The sequence below is a fragment of the Oreochromis niloticus genome, linkage group LG13 (genome assembly GCF_001858045.2).
Source record: "Oreochromis niloticus isolate F11D_XX linkage group LG13, O_niloticus_UMD_NMBU, whole genome shotgun sequence".
Classification (NCBI taxonomy): Eukaryota; Metazoa; Chordata; class Actinopteri; order Cichliformes; family Cichlidae; genus Oreochromis; species Oreochromis niloticus.
Window position 1 is genome coordinate 29654694 of NC_031978.2, and position 19668 is coordinate 29674361.

The window sequence follows — 19668 nt, forward strand, 5'->3', positions numbered from 1 at the left end:
AACTTCCCCCCCCCTCTTCATTATCCTGAATTTAATATGGTCATCTTGTTCCTTATCAGGATTTATTTCATCTTTTCCTTGTTTCCTGCATGCTCATCTCCTTATTCCCTTCCTGTCACACTGCCATGATGAGCACTTTCAGAGTGTTCAACTATTGCATTTAGCCATTCAGAGAGTTTGATAAAGCTACAATCCCCCCCAACCCCCCCTCCGTGCCTCAGAATTACACGGCAAAGGGAAAAGGCCACCTCTTTTTCACTAAATGCCTCTCCCATTCATTCACATGACAGCAAAGTAGTATGTCTTTTCCCACGGTAAAATGCCAGATTTGAAAGCCCTCTATTCGATTAATGTTTAGAGTAAGGTTGTGAGCCACCTTTAAACCTAGAAGTATTTTACAGTCAAATAAGAGCACCTCTAATTTGGGGGATGGGAAGCTGGATTGGCAGTGGAATCACAAATTTTTCCCTATGTCTTTTGTAAAGAGCACTTCCACGATGAATATATATGGATTTGCTTGGAATGGTTCTGAATGCTGTCAGCTTAGCATTCAGACTTTCTATGTATGTTGTTATTTAGCCGCCTTATTGTCTATCTGGTCATTGGTGATCCATCTAGGGTTCAGGCTATGTCCTCCTCTTGTCTTGTCTGAGCCAAAAGACTGCAATGGCAAAATGTAAGAGACTTTATTTGAAAGTAAATGGCCTGTATTTGTATAGCGCTTTGCTTATTGTATAGCGCTTTGCTTAGTCCCTAAGAACCCCAAAGCACTTTACACTACATTCAGTCATTCACCCATTCACACACACATTCACACACTGGTGATGGCAAGCTACATTGTAGCCACAGCTGCCCTGGGGCACACTGACAGAGGCGAGGCTGCCGGACACTGGCGCCACTGGGCCCTCTGACCACCACCAGTAGGCAAACATGGGGTTAGTATCTTGCCCAAGGATATTTGGGCAAGGTAAGATCTTGTCATTTTATATCTACGTATTTAGCATGAGGCTAAAACAAGCCTGAATCCTGATAAGGACAGTGAATTCTCTTCATTGAAATTAATGCTTGGCATAGATATCATGACTCTTCTGACTATCAAATGACAGAGAGGAGAGGCTCACACAAAGAAATGTCCTACAGTCAACAGATAGGGGCACTGATCTTTGTGTCATGCTGGTACAGACATACAAGACCCCAGCAAGGTAAACGAGTTAGCATTTTACCCTGTTTGGATATATCGTTGACCTATGGATCTCATACTGCCGGCTTGTCTGTAAGAGGGACTGCGCTCTATTGAATGAGAAACCAATATCTCTTAAAAGGTTTTGGCGGCAGTTAATCGCAATTTGAAGCATTTTTGAAGTCAACATGCCAGCCCCAAAAATGACTGATCATCATCTCTCTCTCAACCACATGGCTCAGAAGGAGCGAAACACAGTGACAGAACTTTGCAGAATATTTCTAGAAACAAAGGGTTTATACTCAGGGGTGCACATAAGTGGTCCGCAGGTGCGCATGCGCTGTCAAAATAAAAGACGTGCACCAGATAAGAAGTTGCAACGCGCGTTTGTGTACATATAAAAGGCGCTGTTTTTGTCCACCAGAGTGGGATTTTCATGGCATATTCTGCACTACATCTCTGTGCGTTCATCATTTGTTTGAAGCCAGCTCACCTCTTGCAACCACTTTTCTGAGAATACGTGCTTCTTTTGCGGTTCAGACTCCTTCTGACATTTCTTTGGAGGTGGAGGAACACCAAAGTAATTGCTTAAAGGAGCTTCTTCAAAATCTTTAAGAGTTCTAAAGGAGTCTGTCCTCCTCCAGAAAATCTCTGTATGCAAATGTGTGTTGCAACTTCAAATTTGTATAAACTATACAAATTATATATATATAAACTATACAATTTTCATAAAGAACCAGCAAAATGCAGAATTTCATTATCTGCAAATGACAACAGTTTTTTTAAATTTATTTAGCACATATTTAACACTGAAAAACATAAAAAAAACCTTTCCTATGCGAAAGAAAGTGAAAACACAAAATCTAATAAAACAATGCAAAAGAAGACAGAACAAAAGAAAACAAACAAACAAACAAACAAACAAAAACACTTGTTGAGTGTAGGTCTGTGTAAATAAAAGGGTTTTCAGTCTGTTTTTAAATGTATGCAAAGATATAATTGATCTGAGATCAGGAGACAGTTTGTTCCAAAGAACCAAACCACAATATCTGAAAGCACCTTCAGCACACTTGGATGTGCTTCTGAGAACAGTTTAAAGATCTGCGCCTGATGACCTGAGTTGTCTGACTGGTCTGTAAACTGTAACCACATCAGCGATGTACTGGGGGCTAAACCACTGAGAGCCTTAAGAACTAGTGAAAGTATTTTAAAGTTAATTCTATATTGCACTGGGAGCCAAAGAAGTGCCTTCTATACTGGGGTAATGTGGTCAGTACAGATACATTTAACTCATGTTTGGTTTTGAGCAGCTGGTGTTGATTCTCAGCTTCCAGTTCCTGTGTTTCTGTCCTTGAAATGCTTTTATGCTTTCATCCTTTCATCCTTTCATGGTTTTGATCAAACTTTCATTTTTGACCCATCATGTCTGGCTATAGTACGTGAGTGACCAAGCCACAGGTCATTCAGATCTTTCAGGTTTTTATTTTTCTGCCATTCAGAAAACAAAGCAAAACAGTAAGTCACACACTGCCTCTTTCACTGTTGCTCTATAATTCAGCACCAGTGTTTTTAAAAATGGTCTTATCAAAGACTGAAATAACTCAGTGCTAACAGTGTCTTTAAAGGCTTTTTAGAGTTCAGACCGAGCTCTTGTCAAGTGTTACTACCATCTTGATGAAGGTCAAGGGTTGTTTTTCTTCACTGACCACCCCCCACCGCCCCACCCCCCCGCTGAAAAGCAGTGTTTGCGTTCTTCACTTGTGAATAAATGTTGGTGGTGAACTGTACAAGCTTCTAGCATATAAACTGAAGGTAGGCTCTCTGTGCTGCTAAAATGCAGAGATAGGTTGTGTGTGCTAGTCAGGGCACAGCTATATCCTTCAGTCAAGGTTTGCACCGGTTCCACAATGCAAGACCAAGATGTGGGAAAAAAATGATTCCTTTACTACAAGTTTTTCCTTTTCCTCTTTTTTTTTTTTTTAAATTCCATCAACTAAATGACTGCACTTCAGGCAGAATGTGCGTTATCATTAAATAGCTTTAAAGCAAGGACCACTCATGTCATGAATTTGTACCTTCAATATCTCTGAAAGATAATGATTGAGGAGCTTGAGAGATGCATCAATTTGCCCTCCTTGAAATCACTGTATTTTATTGAATTGACACTTTGTCAAGAGGTTTTCTTCAGATCAAGGCATCTATAAGTTCCAACTCTGAATCTTTTCCTGAGTAACACTTATAATTCTATGTCTCACAGTTCAAAGGTCATCATAGGAAAATCTAATCGTAGAAAAACTCCAGAAAGAGGATATAAGCACTGATGCTAAAGGCTTTAGAGTTAGTGTACAAAAAAAAAGTGAAACTTTGATAGACATAAAGAAAAAGCAAACATTAGAAGGATGCAATGGAGATACAAAAATATACTCCGGTATTCTATTTTAAATACATCTCCAATTGAGATTAAATGTTTTCCGGACATGCAGGAAGTGTCCATGTATAGAATATATCCCATATATACCCATTTTAGAGAATCTATAGCCCTGCTAAGGCCTTCACTTATCTGTCAAAGCAATGACTTTTCGTACGTATGTCCTAACACAAAAGTTATTGTGGTTTCACCCCAAACATAACATTTTTGAGGGGGGTGAAAGAATTCTGGTCCTCACGTAGCCCTTGGTTCCTCTGGTAGAAACGTAGGTAGAAACTTAATTCCTCTAAAGGTTCTTCCCTGGGGACAGTTTCTGTGGAGAAAAGAGCGTACACAGTCTACTGGTTTTAATTCTCACAAGATAATCAATATCATCTCCATGCTATATGCTGTCTTCCATTCAGACTCTCTTAGTCTAAAAGTAAGTAATTTTTAAAATAGATTTTTATGATATGATAGCTGTCTGATGAGGCCAACATGTAAAACTGTAACCAATACACGAGTACTTATCCACTTTCGCTACTGAGTTGCTGTAGATCTACTCTCAAAGCTTGCGGAGGCCAGACTGAACGAACTGTAGGGCCCTCACAGGGATTCACGCTTTTTTGTTTCTCATTTTCCACCAATTATGTCCTGGAGACAAACCCAAAGACAAGGCTGAAATAAATACAGAGCAACACAAACACTCATTTGTCTTTGTTGGGCTGAAAAGAAACACTCACACATTTTTGTTGTTTGCGTTTTGAGATTTCTGATTGAAAAATTAGTCAAAGAGTATAAAGCAGTGAATAGGAACTCATACATTAATGATTTTTTGCTTTCACATTTACAATAAATCCTCAATACGCACACATCAACTGGAATTCCTAAATTGCTTAAAAAGTTCAATTCAACAGTGTTTTAAAGAGACCTTGTCATGTCAGGCTGGACAATCAATGATTTCCCTCTGGCATTAACGGTTAATCAATACTATTGATCGGCCAAGTAGGAAGACTTCAGGAGTTCATTCACTTGCATACATTTCTGGTTTTGACTTGGTGAAGCACTGTCCATTCTTGATGAGGTTTTGGCATTACAAGGCCAGAACCTAATAATTTCCTTATTCCAAATTAAATATTAAAGAGTAATTAGCCACAGGCTTCAATTTCCTTTTATCATTTATATTTTCAGGAGGCTTAAAATAAAAATGCTTTAAACTTAACAGCCAGTTAAGATTAAACTGTGGCACCACAAGGAAGCACACAATTTCTGGATTTTATTCATGCGGAGTGTGTTTTATGCATTTCTCCAATAAAGCCACAGAGGAATTGGATTTAATGTCTTGTATACTACATATTTGAAGGTGGAAATTAAAAGCTATGTACATTATTTAAAGCATTTTCACTGCTTTCTCTCCATTATGTGTATATTATACACAGGCCTTTTAAGAAGTGGCCCATAAATTACTATTAGATCAACATGATTTTACAGTTCTAAGGACAAAGCAGTTACAACGTTTGGGCCTGTTGTTGTTGTTGATAACAGACTGTAATTGTAGTGTCATTGTTAAAAAGGCAGTATCAAAGAGTGCTGTATCAAAGCTTATTGAAAGTTGACGGGAAGGGGAAAATTTGATAGAAAAAGATGCACAAGCAACAGGTATAACCAGGATTGTACAGAAAAGATGATTCAAGAACTTGGGAGAGCCTTCCAAGCAGTGGACTGAGGCTGATGTCAGTGCATCAACAGCCACTATGTACACAGCAGCTTCAGGAAAGGGGCTACAACTAATGTATTTGTAATATGGCTCTTTATGTGCCTACCATGGTGACTATGGGAAATGGGGAATCAGGGTTCAATTGCAGAGAGGGAGCCTAAGAAACTGCTACCACATCCAAAGAAAGCAGCAGGCAAATTACCCACTCCTGACTTGGGCAGAGAGTGATGAAAAATAATAATACAGCACAGTAGCTCAGGTGGTGGTACATGTCACCTACTAATCCAAAGGTTGGTGGTTCAATCCTTGTCTTCTCCAGTCTACATGCCAAATATTCTTGGGCAAGATACTAAAGTTGCTCTCTAGCACTTAAACAAAAAGCAGATTGAAAAATGTGCTTGTATGAATGAGACACGTTCTATAAAGCGCTTTGACGGCTCAGAGGAGAAAAGTTCTCTTATTTACCATTTAATATCAAACTACTGTTGAACCACAGATGTCACAAGGAGCCAAGGAGAAAAAGAAGTGGAGTGTTGCTCAGCGGGCCAAAGTCTTGTTTTCAGATGAAAGACAAATTTAAATTTCATTTGGAATTCATGGTTCTAGAGTCTGAAGCAAGAAGGAAAAGGCACAGAATGCAAACTACTGAAAGTCTACTGTGAATTTTCCAGTTTTTCCACTGTGTCCAAAGTCAACACAACAATGTACCTGGAGATTGCATCAAGACTGCATCAAGGTTCCTGCTGAGTGACACATGCCCAAACTGCCAAAATTACTACCAAATGGTTTCCTGATCATGTGCTTGACTGGTCAACCAACTCGCTGACCTAAACCCCACAAATAACCCAATGGGGTATTGTCAAGAGGAAGATGAGAAACACAAACTTTTTGTGAAACACTAGTATTTGAACAAACAAAACTCCTGTGCCATCGCCTGAGCCTGAAGTCTCATTGTGAAGCCTCAAGTTAAGCCTGTCACCCTTTGCCATGTTGGTATTCTGACCAGACATGAGTCACAATTCAGGCCCACTCTAAAGGATACCCTAATTAGTCATCTTTATTAGCTCTAATGTGGACTGTCATATTGAGTGTAAATAAATATCATGTTGTTTTTAACAAAAGTTGAACTTGTTAAACACAACATGAACCAGAACAGTGTTTGCTGAGGTCACAGAACAAGAGAGGGAAATGGTTGCTTTCCCAGGAAGGGCTTTTTTTATTTTGCAACCATAGCAGTGGAATCCTGTCGGACTTTAGAAAGGTAGTAAATTTGAAATCTAGTACACCAAACAGCACTGTCTGGCACTGAAATCCAACAAATAATTTCCTCATTAAGTTGATGTGAAAAAGAGAACCTAAATAGTAGTACAGTACATTCCTTTGATTTTCTTTTTCAAATCATGCTATAAAGAAACTCTATTGACAACCAAGAGTTTAGCCCAGAGGTGATGCTGAAGCTGAGAGGTTCTTTTTTTTTTTTTAACACATTAATGATACATCCATCACAATGACCTGAGGACTTACTGTGCACCTCATTGCACCTCATTAAGTAAACTCAACCATGTTTTCTGTGGATGATGTGTGCTACAGTGGGGCCATGACAAGGACAGGGCATTTTTATGGGTAGCTTCAATGCCAGAGATAAAAATAAAATAAATAAAAAAGTAATGTGAGCCAACACACTGCATAGATGTCGGCAGGTAAATCGACTGCTGCATTTACTGTTTCAATTTCAAATGATCATAGTAGCACATGAAAATGTTTGCCAGAACACATTTTTGGGGATATAGTAGATGTGTTGACATGGACATCTTTAACAGATTTGGATTTTTGTAATATTCTGTTTTTGTGGTTGCACCTGTTAACATCCTATCCAGACTTATGAAACTGAGACAAGTTGTTATGTGTGTGAACCATTGTGTGCATACATCTTATCCAGATCATGAACGTGATCAATTACAGCCAGGTTGTACAGAAAAGCAAGACTTGTGGTTTATATTTTTTGTGCTCTACACTCTTTTCAGAGTTTTGGTTTAAAATTAGCTTTCAGCTCCACATTTTCACTCTTTTAATCTTCAGTGTGCTCTAAGTTTGATATAGATTCTCTACTGAGGATTTAACTTTTTGCATACACTAACACAGCACAAGGAAGCTGTGCTGTAGAAATGTAGATGTAGTACGTGCTCTATATGTACTCTATCAATCAATGCTGACTGGAGGGAGAAATCAGTGAACACAAACAATAGAGAGACTCTGAATTTAGTGCAAGTACATAAAAAAAGTAACTAGAACGTTACATTATAAGAAATTTAAAGATTAAAAAAAATCTGCTTTTTGTATCAGTAGTTTGCTATGGCAGATGCAAACATTTTTTTTTTAAATTGAGATTTGGGCAGGTTAAATTCACTCAGTGTTTTTGAAGTAGCTACACTGTTAAAAAAACAAATCCTAAAAAAACAGTAATATTCCGGCAGCTGGGGCGCCAAAATAATACCAGAAAATAACAGAAAATAACTTTCTCATAAAAATACGGTTATTTTCAGTAATGACAATACAGTTTGAGCGGCGGAAATGAGCTTCCTCCAAAGGGTGGCTGGCCTCTCCCTTAGAGATAGGGTGAGAAGTTCGGCCATCCGGGAGGGGCTCTGCTGCTCCGCTGCTCCTCCACATCGAAAGGAGTCAGTTGAGGTGGTTCGGGCATCTGACAAGGATGCCTCCTGGGCGCATCCTGGGTGAGGTGTTCCGGGCATGTCCCACCGGGAGGAGGCCCCGGGGCAGACCCAGGACACGCTGGAGAGATTATATCTCTCGGCTGGCCTGGGAACGCCTTGGTGTTCCCCGGATAAGCTGGAGGAGGTGGCTGGGGAGAGGGAGGACTGGGCTTCTCTGCTTAGGCTGCTGCCCCCGCGACCTGGCCTCGGATAAAGCGGATGAAGATGGATGGATGGATGGATGGATGGACAATACAGTTTGTTGCCCTAATTTTACATGGGATTTAGCCTTTTTCAAGTGCTTTTAAACATTAAATTAGGAACATTTTAATCTGATTAAACAATGAAATTACCTATAAACAAGGTCACTGAATGCAGCAATATGAATAATAATACTTAAATGTACAGAAATATACAGTTGACAGTTGGTTTAAATAATAATGGATTGCATGCCCTGGGACAGACTGACAGAGGCGAGGCTGCCATATCGCACCATCGGCCCATCACCAGTAGGTGGTAGGTGAAGTGTCTTGACCAAGGACACAACGACCGAGAGTGTCCGAGCCGGGGCTCGAACCGACAACCTTCTGATTACAAGGCAAACTGCCAACTCTTGAGCCACGATCGCCCTAAATAGCAATTATTATTATTATTTGATGTAAAAAAAAGTTTATGAGAATCATTTTATATATTTTTCCATAGCATTACATTTTAATTTAACAGTTCAATCTTTCAAATAATGGACAAATATTTGTGAAATTATGATACATTTGTGAATGTATTTTAACAATCTAAATATGCATATGTACAGACAAATACATTTATAAAACAAGAAAATTATGTTTTATTACATTTACAGTGGTTTTATGTTAATTTACATTTGAAATGTAAAATCACAGTCTATTTATGTAGTTTTAATGATATTCTAGAAAAACAGTACAAAACTGTAAAATACACAGTAAAAATACTTTTATATTACTTTTTTTTTTTTTTACAGTGTAACATAAGCAGACTGACAAGGTAAGGCATAATGTAAGAATTTGTGTTTCAGCCTCTCACCTACTGTACAGGATGTATTTAACCAAGCTTGCCAGCACTTGCTCCAGTGATCCAAACTCTCATTCAGATACACTTCTTGATTCAAAAACCCAAAGTGGCAGATAGCCTAAAACCTATGGTGGACATGAAGGTGGTACACCTTTTATTTACTATCTATGATACCCACTAGTCAGCTGAAAATAGCTAAAAGCTTAAAATATTTAATGTAAAATAAAAAATGTAAAACTGGCTGATTTTCTCCACAATAGTCAACTGATATAACTACTCACAGTGATGTCAAGTCATCTGCCATTGCTGAATTAATTCAGCTGGAAGATATATATGTATACAGCAATATGAAATATGTCCAATGCAAGCTTTTCTTGTGTTGGCAGCATGTCACTGGTGTCAGGGATGTTGGCTTTGATCCAGGGGCACAGCAGGTATCTCAGGTCCACAGACGGCCTCCCACAAGAGGACCAATAAATCACCAGCTCTGACCTTTGCTGGCATCAGAAACCTTAGTGCCTCCAAATGCTAGAGATGAGAGCAAGATTGAGACTTGGAGAAGTGATGATGAACTGCAGATGGCTACGCTTACTACACACACACACACTACTGCATGCCACTCACCTCTCTATCCAGCTATATGTCTCCCTCTCTGCATTTGGCTGTGTATACTGGACTGTTTTTCAAATGGATGCATTCAAAAGCTCCGAATTTTTACCTATTTGGCATGCCCACATGAAACATTATAAGAGGAAACCTTTAAGGCAAAAATGAATACAAGTCTTCCAGTGTCTGAAATTTAGTTTGTTAAGTAATTGGCTAAACTGTAATCTAACCCTACCCCTAAGAGGTTCATCCATGACATGGTGGACTCTAACTAGTTAAAGAATCAGGTAAATGTTATGACATAATACCATTTGACCTGTTTTGATTACCAGTTGAGCTACTATTTAATGTAGGCCAAAATATTTCTCATAACGTAGGTCTACAATTAGGAGGGTGGGAATTCATTTGACTCATTGAAGTTGGAAGTGCAGAGTGGCAACACCAAACCCGATGCTACAAACCAAATTGGTGGTTAAGAATGTAAAGAGTGGTAAAACTATTAAATTTTATAGTTATTCAAAGCAGTGACCAGACCATGGTTGTGCCACTTTAATACCCTGGTGAAGAAAGCACATCATTGCTTCTACCATTTCAGACTATTAAAGACTTTAAACTCAGGGTGCTCAGGAACTTCTACACTTGCACTATAATGTGGGAGTATCACCACCTGGATGGGGACCTGCGGCCGATGAGACCAAAGGAGGGCCAAGTCCAACCTTCCCAATCAGCAGGACATTTACAAACAATGCCGATCTAGAGCCAGGGGGGTTCCAGGGGATTCCACGCACCCCAACAACAGTCTGTTCTCTGTCCTGCCATCAGGGAGATATCACCGTCTGCTGGCTGCCAAGACAGAAAGAATGAGCTGGAGCTTTTACCCTCAGGCCATCAGAAACTGTGACTTAAGACCCCCCACCCACTACTGAACTACTCAATTACTCACTCCTGGACTATGGTTGTACCACTAGTAACTGTAGTAATGTTGTCTGTTATTACTTAAAAAAAAGGAATGTTAATTACAATTCTTTTCTAACTTCTTTTTATTTGTTTATAGATCTGAATATTGTTTTTAGAAAAATAATCCCTGTTTTCACTCATTCCAGCAGCCTGAATGCTCGCTGCACACTCCTACCGCCAAAAATGTTCTTTCCAATGACCGCCATGAAACATATATTTTGCCTTTTTTTTGGCATGCTTTGGATCCCATCCTCTGATGCACGACATGTATTTGTTTCTTTCAGCGTAGCTCTCTAACTGGCCCCACTGCCCTCCCTGGCTCTCCCTCTCCACCGGTGGCAGAAGATTTCCATATGCGAGCTGTCATGGCCTGGCGGATGCATACTGTCAGGCGGGCGTGTCGTGCCCAGCATGGAACTTGGCTGGGCAAGATGGAAGGTGAGCCAGCCAACCACGCCACACGGCTGGTGGCCACATTAACCCTTGCGTGTCAGAGTGTGCAACACTGACGAGAGGTTGTTGCTCTGGTGTTGCTACATACGTTCGCTGTCTAACACTTCCTTCTTTTCTCCAGCACACGCACATAGATTAGAACCCCTGTGGTGCAGAGAATGTATACATTTATCCTGCCAGTAAAAGAAAGGGGTGAGGGGGGGCAACACGAGGTCTGGGGAATCAGTAAAGGGTAGAGAACAGAGAGAAGACTGGAAAGAACACAGAGGCTCTTTAAACAAACTCTGTATGGGTTGCATGTAAAGTGCTTTCCACATCGTTTCCAAAGTAAGTGCATCACAGTGAAGCCTGGAGTGTCTTTCTTTTATGTGTTTTATTATTGTGCACTGAAAATGTGGTTTTAATAGATTTTCTCACTTGATATTTTGTGTAAGAAACAAAAAAGAAGCAGAGAGAAGAAGTGGCAGCTAAGTAGAAAAATAATAAAGCAAGATTTTGCTGAGCTCAGTTTCTTGCCCTGCAGTTTCCCCCTTACCTGCTTTGATGTTCAGACCAACTGTAAATGATTAATCGGGTACAGCTATAAATATAATGACACTGATCAGGCAATGATAAAACAGGAAGTCGAGCACTACTAGGTAGAAATTAAGAGCAGATAAAATGTTGGAATGGATTTGAAAGTAAAAGCTTCTTTCTCTTTTTGTGGGTTGTTCAGTGATTCCATCAGGGATGTTTTTGAAAGCAGATTTTCAATTTGCGTCAGCTCCCTAACATCTACCAGGATCCTAGGTTGACCCAACAAGGTTTAGGGCTGAGTTTAGGATTTTGGTTTTGAGTTTACCCCTTTTTATTATAAAATTTGTTCGTGTTTGGAATACCCAATAGAAAAGCCTTCAATAGAAACAGAACATCTTGCAGTTTCTATTGAGTATGTGGCTCAGACAAAATCCAATCCAACTCTTAAATGGATCACCGGTGACCTGGAGGGTGTTAAGAGTCAAACCCATTTGGTACAACAAGAAATCTTGTTTAAGTATATTTATTTTTAAAGTTTATCATTTTTGATCTCCTGTCAGCATTAGTAACATGTGTTTTGCGTGTCATACATTTGATTCACAGGTTCAAGTCTAAGACATGATGGCCTATAAATAAAAGCCTATTTCATGCTGGTAATTACCCCTAGCAGAGTGACGTGAACGTTTTTGCCCAGATGACAGCTTGTATTTACAGGAAATTCAATATGACATGAACTCTGCATCACTCTTGGCATAACTGTCAAGCCACTGTTTATTAGGTGTAACTATTCCTAATCAATGCATATATGTAAGCTGACAATACATGGTGAAACCTGCCATTAGCTTATTTAGAACCAAGTGGTGGTTTCATTATATAAAATAAAGATTTCCTCACATTCCAGGTGCTATTTCTATAATTTAAGTTATGAATAAGTAATATGGTGCTATTAATCCAAATATATGTATTTGTTTTCACGCTGCATTATTCACCAAACAAGTAAAAGAAAAAAAAATATTGTGTTAACTATAAGTACTGACCTTTCCATCACACCCTCCACTGGACAGATCTGTCAAGATGGCATCTGAAAATAAAACAAGACAGAGAGAGCGAGAAATCAGAAAATGATGTTAATGCCACATGGAGGATTTGGAGCGGTGACTCATGACTAACTTCCCAACGACGATATCAACCAGCTGTCACCATGGTGCTGACCTTTACTGTGGCCCAGGGTGACCAGCGCTTTAGCGTCAATGTAAACCTGACCCCTGACATTTCCATGGCTCAGTGCCACCGTGAGGGAGTGAAGGGGGGCAGCAATCAGGAGAAATGGATGTGGTGTGTGCTTGTGTGTTTCAGCAAGATGGATGAAGAGCATACAAAGTTCATTACCATCACACCTGCAAAGAAACACTCAGCTCCACTGGTGTCTGAATTGTTAAGGTCATTCATATTTTTGATGTCCTTGTGATTTTGAGACACCACAGAGTCTGAAACTGACAAGCAGGGGAAGAGGATGAAAAATAATTTCTTCAAGTGTGTCTCCTCTCTGTAGAGATCTGCCTGGAGCTGGGTTAATGAGGACATAATTGTTTGGTTTCTTTGTTATTTTGAAACTCTTCTCCTAGCAAAGAAGCTATAGGTTCTTGGTAACATTCTCCAACAGTTACAAGTGGAGATGAGGAGATGAGGAGATGAGGAGTGGAGATGGGCCTCAGCAGCTAAAGCATAAATATCATTATATGTACATTAAAGTAAGTACTCATACTTGAACATACAGACACATAAACGTGCAGACATCCATTTGAATATACACACGTCCATACTTGTAAACAGTTGTTAAGTATGGCCCAAAATAAAGGGGAAAAGATTAATAGAAAACTAACCTATAAAAGTGTGTTTTCAGTAGCTGTTTAAAACAAATCACAGAATCAGCCAACCAGATAGGCTGAGGAAGGCTGTTCCAAAGTTTGAGCACCATAACCTTAAGAGCACAATCCCACATGGGACATGTAGAGTTTTATATGTTAATAACAGGATTTTTAAGTGGATTCTGAATTTCAAAGCCAATGAAACAACACAAGAATTGGTGTGATATATGAAGGCAACTAGTTTTTGTTAGCAGCCTTGCTGCCTTTTTTGCACCAATTGGAAGACTGAGCAATGCAATGCACCTCAAAAGTACAGCTGTGTATCATCTGCATAGCAATGGCAGAAAATCCCATCAAACTTTTTAGTAGATGACCCGGGAATAACATTTCTAAAGAAAACAGAAAACAGGTCCAAGGATTGGTCCCTGGGGATATGAGGGGTGCAGATGAGAACATACATTGGTTAATATGAATTCTGAGTATCTGTATATATAAGTATGAAAACTATTTGAGAGCAGTTGACACCAACCCAGGTTTGAAACCTGTTGGTAGGAGTATGCTTAATGGTATCAAAGGCTTCAGGTAAGTCTAGGAGGAACATTTATCATTACCAGCCACCAAAACAGGTCTCACAACGGTTTCTTCTTGGGGAAAAGCAAAAGGTGCACCAAGAAAACTAATCATAATAGAGTTTTAGCAAATTACCATGAAAAAAGCTTCATTGGTTTCCAGCAACCACAAGTTGAAATCTAATAACTCTGATCTAAACATGTTTGACAACTGTATAAGGATCAAAAACTTGGCCCAGGATGATAAACTTACAAGCGGACAAAGAGCCAAGACTTTGTCACCAGGACTAAACTCATGCAAGTCCATGTAAATATTCTGTAAACAACAACAAAAACTAAGAGAGAAATTGACTAACAGTGAAGCACTGGTTTTATTAAGCCTAGCTGCAGTTGCGGAAATATGGAAAAGTGCAGACTCACCAATGCATTGCTTGCATTTTCTCTCAACTTTGCTGCCTTGGGCATCGCCAACAAAGTTAAGCAGAGTGGAGCAAAAATGAAAGTGCATAAGCAGGAGAACTGCTCTTCCATCCATGCTAAACATAACATACCATGATATTAGCTTTCCACCCGTTTGCACTCAGTATCTAAGTTAAACCCTTAAACCCTTCATATTGAAAACCTATGACACACAACAACTGATCACAGTGCTGCGTCAAATGCCAACTAGCCATTGTTTCACTACAGCTACTAGAACTCTAGAACTCTAGAATGGAGCGCCAACTAATACCAAGGGGCCTATGAAATGTTATCTTGGTACAGTATGCGCCACCTGAAACCCCCAACAGGATAAAAACAGCAGTAAAGTTGAGATGATCTCTTGTTTCTCTTCCTAGTTTTCAAGTAGAGAATAGAAGTGAGGACGTAGCCATCTATGGAGCACATAATAAAGTGCGTGCACGTGTGCATATGTGGAGAGGTTTTTCACTTATGTCAAGACTATAACAGTGATCACTGACAGCATCAATATTGAAACTATGAAGATGATAAAAATGATGTAAGTGTAATAGTAATTACATTCATATATATCTATTTTTATTTTAAACCAATTAATAGCTTTATTATTGCTGATGATGACTCAGATGATAATGACAGACAGTATTTTATCTAAATAGACGCAAAATCTCCACGATGTTGACACTAATTGTTATGAAGATTATAATGATGACATTTGATTGGATGATTAAAATTATACAAGAGTGGTGGTATTGATTGTGATGAGTGTAAAAATGTTAGGGATGATGATGGGACTTGGAATGATTTTGATTACAATGATAATCGTGATCTGATGATCATGATAATCATTCTAATGAAATGATGATGACGCAGGATTTGTTTTACTTTGGAAATGAGAATTAGAGATCTCAGGCTTATAGATTCCTAAGTCATCACAGGTGACAACACTAACAAATGGGCTTTTTAGAAAAAAGGAAAGTTATTTTAATGTAAGCCAGAACCATTGATTTCTTTGGTTCATTATCAATAAAACTTGAAAAAATATTTAATAAACAAAATTTACACATTCTGTTAGACTTGGGGTTTTCACCGATGATGAATTAGAGACGGTTAAAATTAATAAATCACTTTCTTGAGAAAACATGATGAGGGAAAACTGAGCGGCCATGCCAGCAAGAGAAAAGTAGGGAGTTAAGTCAGAAAGGATAGAAGGAGAAAGAACATGAGGTGTAAAAGCAGCCAGAAAAAGAAAATGTAAGTGATATTAGTCCCAGGGATGGAGATAAAAGCTGTATTGCAAGAACCTAATGGTGGTCTTCACAAGAAGTACATGAATCACAGTCCTCGCCTACAGTGAGAGAGAGACAGAAAGAGAAGGGGAGAGAGAGAGAAATACATATGCAGTTTAGTTAAGTGGAAAGACCTTTGAAGTAGTAGTTAGTGAGTTGGCAGCTTCGTTGTCCTTTGTCTGCCTAACACCTCTGACAAAAGTGACCAAAGAAAAGGAGCTAAAGTGAAAGAAAAATACTAATTAACAAATATAAAAAACAAACAGAAAACAGATACAGACAATGTAAGCACACACTTCAAGTGTTTACAACTTTGATTTCATTCAAATGAATGTTTTTGGGGGGGTTTGGTCACTGTTCTTCAAAGTATCCAGAATAACAGCAAAATGTGGTATCTGCTGAGACACAGCCTCATGGCAGTGAAACAAACACAAAAGCGAGATAATAAGAGAAAATACCCCCCCCCCCCCCCCGAAAAAAAAAAATATGTTCAGCAAAACAGTGAAGGATACATCCTCAACAGTCAAGGTGGTGACGTGCTAGCTAGTTAGCAAACACTAGCAGATTTTCTCAGGCATGAAGGTTAGTGTTATGATTTAGGTTACTGTGTTGTCATGGTCAGAGGTGGGCTGTAATGCGTACCATACTCAAGTAATGAGTATGGTAAGGGATTACTATTGCAAAGAAGTAATTAGATTACTGTTACTTTCCCACTGCGCTACTAAACCGTGATTCTGTTTGTGAGAGTGTCTCATGACAATGATGTACAAGTGTGCGATGTCCGTGGCAGCAACAAACAATGGATAATATGCGGGAGAGAGCACGACCATGTAGCGTTCAAAACTTGAAAGTACTTACATTACTTTGAGTTTGATTCCTTAAAAAGTGACAAAAACATTAGTGTCCACTATACACTCTGCGTGGGAATAAAACTTTCTATAGCGAAATATTAAACTTCAAATCTGAGCAAGCACCTAGCACGCTGCCACGGGAATGTGAATTCACAGAGAAACCCCCGGATCCCCATCACTGACATGACCGCTGAAGCACTGGGCAAACCGGCACCGGCCCCTCTCCTGCTAAACAGGTGACAATAGATTTAAGAGTGACAGGACTTAGTGCTGCTGAATCTTTGATTTTATTTATTTTTTGCTGTGTTTTACTTGCATCTATTTGAAAGAGTGACTGTAAACACAAAACATTATTTTATATGCCGGAATATGCAGAAAATAGGTTTAAATGTTAAACAAACTTCTTCCAGTCATAGACTGTTGCATATAATTTAATTTTTGCTTGATGCAATGTACATGAAATTAACAGATTAAAACTAATAAAACAAGTTTAAAAAAAATGTTTTTTCATTTGATTGGATTTTATATGATGGATTATGCAGAAAAAATAGAATTGGGCTGCAAGGTCTAATAAGTAACTTTTTTAAAGTAACTTGACCAACACCGGTCATGATGCTGGTTTCCCTAACCTTGTTAAAGTGTTTTCTTTTCTATTGAAGAGAACAACTTATCTTTGTGTAAATGTATAAACAAATTTCATTACTATTTTACGAACTGCAGTAAAACAAGTCATAGTTAACATTCTCACCAGTTTCTGGCTTGTTAAACACACTTTGCATCAGCATTCAGCTCATGATTATGACAAACTTCTTAATGGCATTAATGAAATAATACTGGAAGCTCATATGCTCTTTTAAATTGAATGGATATCATGTCACTGCTTTATTGTATGTAGGATAATTAAACTGTTATTTAGTGTTTAGTATTTAAATTGACAGTGGATATAATTACATTTGCCCTTTGAGGTGTAAAATAATCTAAAGCAATTAAGTTATTTTAAAAAAATCCAGAATATAATAGTAACATCAACATTTGGTTACTGATGTTACAAGGGAAAATGTCACAAACTAAAATACTGTGAAAACTAGCTAAAAGTAGATAAGGACCGTGGGTATTCAACTACATTTTACCTTGGCCTATGGGCATTTTAAGGGCTAACATAATAGCCAATGCTCTTCTAGCTTGTGTAAATCTATTTGCCATAAGTTGCGGTTCCTTTTATCTTGCACTGAAAAAAAGGCCATGTTGGATTTACTTGATTCAATAGTGGACATCGGTTGCACACAAATGTTTTGCTTTGGCAGAAACTTAAACAATTGAGTTCAATCAACACAACTTGTTCATATTCAATAAACCTGTGCATTTTGTGTTCATAAAACGCGATTGAAACATGTTAAGATGAAGTAAGTTGAGCTCTTGGAATATTTTAATCCTTCACAATTTTGTCATTTTATTTCAACACTATTCAATAACTTTTACCCCAATACTACTTGGTCACTTAAATACTACATGTTCTCTTCATATTAGATAATGTTCAACAAAGTCTAGATCCTGGTTACCATAAAAATTGAATGGATGTACAACAACTACCATCCTCCCCTTTATCCTGGTTGCAGGAGGGCTGGAAAATAACCCTGACGTGATAGGCAGGGTACACCCTGGACAACTCATAAGTCTATCACAAACAACCATTTGCACTTACATTGACAGGTAATTTAGAATCACCAATTAACCTAACTCTGACAACTGCATGACTTTTAACTGTGGGAAGAAACCAGAATACCCAGAGAGAAACCAGTGCAAACTAGCCATACTGTGGATTTGAACCCAGGATCTTTTTACTGTGAAGCAACAGCACTAACCACAATGCCAACAATCCAGACTTAACAAAAGTAGGAAAGCTATGATTTCAAGGCTTGATGCAGAATTTTTTTGTACGTTTTTATCCTTGACAGGTTAAACCACAATAAATAGCAATAGCATACACGTGGTGTGTGTGTAATTGTCTGCCTCTTATAACTCCAGTGATTTTCCTGCAGTTTGACATCTCGTGCGATCTTGTGAATTTCATGAGTTCAGCAACTAACCACTCTTACTAGATTGTATCATGTCATCTCAACAAGAACAAGTTGTTGGATTTCATACAGATCCTTCATGATTTAATTACGTTTATAGAAACATGATATTATTGTGTTTAAATTACAAGTTAGACTTTTTTAATGTAACAACCACCCAATTTGCTCGATTTGACTGAGATGGATGCCTTCCTGAAACCACGATCCAAAGCGTACGAGACTGAAAGTTATTGACTTACTTCACTCGAACATGATATGAACAATTCAATCTAGCCTCTCTGCATATCATGTAGTTTCTACACTATATAGTTACACTTAACTTTAAAGCATGAGGCAATTGTGTTAAATACACGCAAGTTGCTTACATAAATCCAAGAGCTGGCCAATCCCTTTTTTTCAGTGCAGGCTGAAGTAATGTAGAGAACTTGTGGGATCCATGCAGTCCAACACAATGTGAGCCAGAGCAAGTAGCTGCTCATCTGGTTTCAAAGTACTTTGTTAGGAAATCAATGGAGATTCTACTTGATTTTAACTTATATACCAAATTGTTTGTATCTTAGTAACACTTGAATTCCTTTCAGTTCTATATTGTTGTTATGTCAGGGTTTCTGAGTCGTTGACCCAGTATTTTTAGTTCATGTTCACAGTTTATCTTCTGCCTGTTTCACTTCCTGTTTTATTGTGTTAGCCTTGGTCTGTGTGCATTATGTTCAGTCCTCTTCCCATGTACCATTAGTTCATTATGTTCAGCTGTGTACTCATCGGTTTCTAATCACTCATCACTCAGCCTGTGTATTTATGTTCCTCAGTTCAACCAGTCCAGTGTCGTGTCATTGATGTTATTGTGATGTTATGTTGTCGTTTCCGCCTGTGTTCAGTTCAGCCAGCCATTCAGTCTTTCAGTCAGTCAGTCCTTTCGTTCCTGCCCTGTTCATCCACGCTTCGTAATAAACCATCTTCAGTTCT

General features: G+C 38.6%; 1 long non-coding RNA gene across 1 annotated transcript in view; it reads right to left on the bottom strand.

Annotated features, from left to right (window-relative positions):
- Positions 1-2117: 2117 nt before the first annotated feature.
- LOC106098758 (uncharacterized) overlaps positions 2118-19668 on the bottom strand; it is a 462577-nt gene continuing 445026 nt past the window's right edge. Inside the window, exons 8-9 of the long non-coding RNA XR_003213587.1 lie at positions 12632-12675; positions 2118-4241 (exon numbers count right to left, since the gene is read on the bottom strand). This is a non-coding gene — a long non-coding RNA (uncharacterized LOC106098758). The remainder of the gene's footprint in view (positions 4242-12631; positions 12676-19668) is intronic.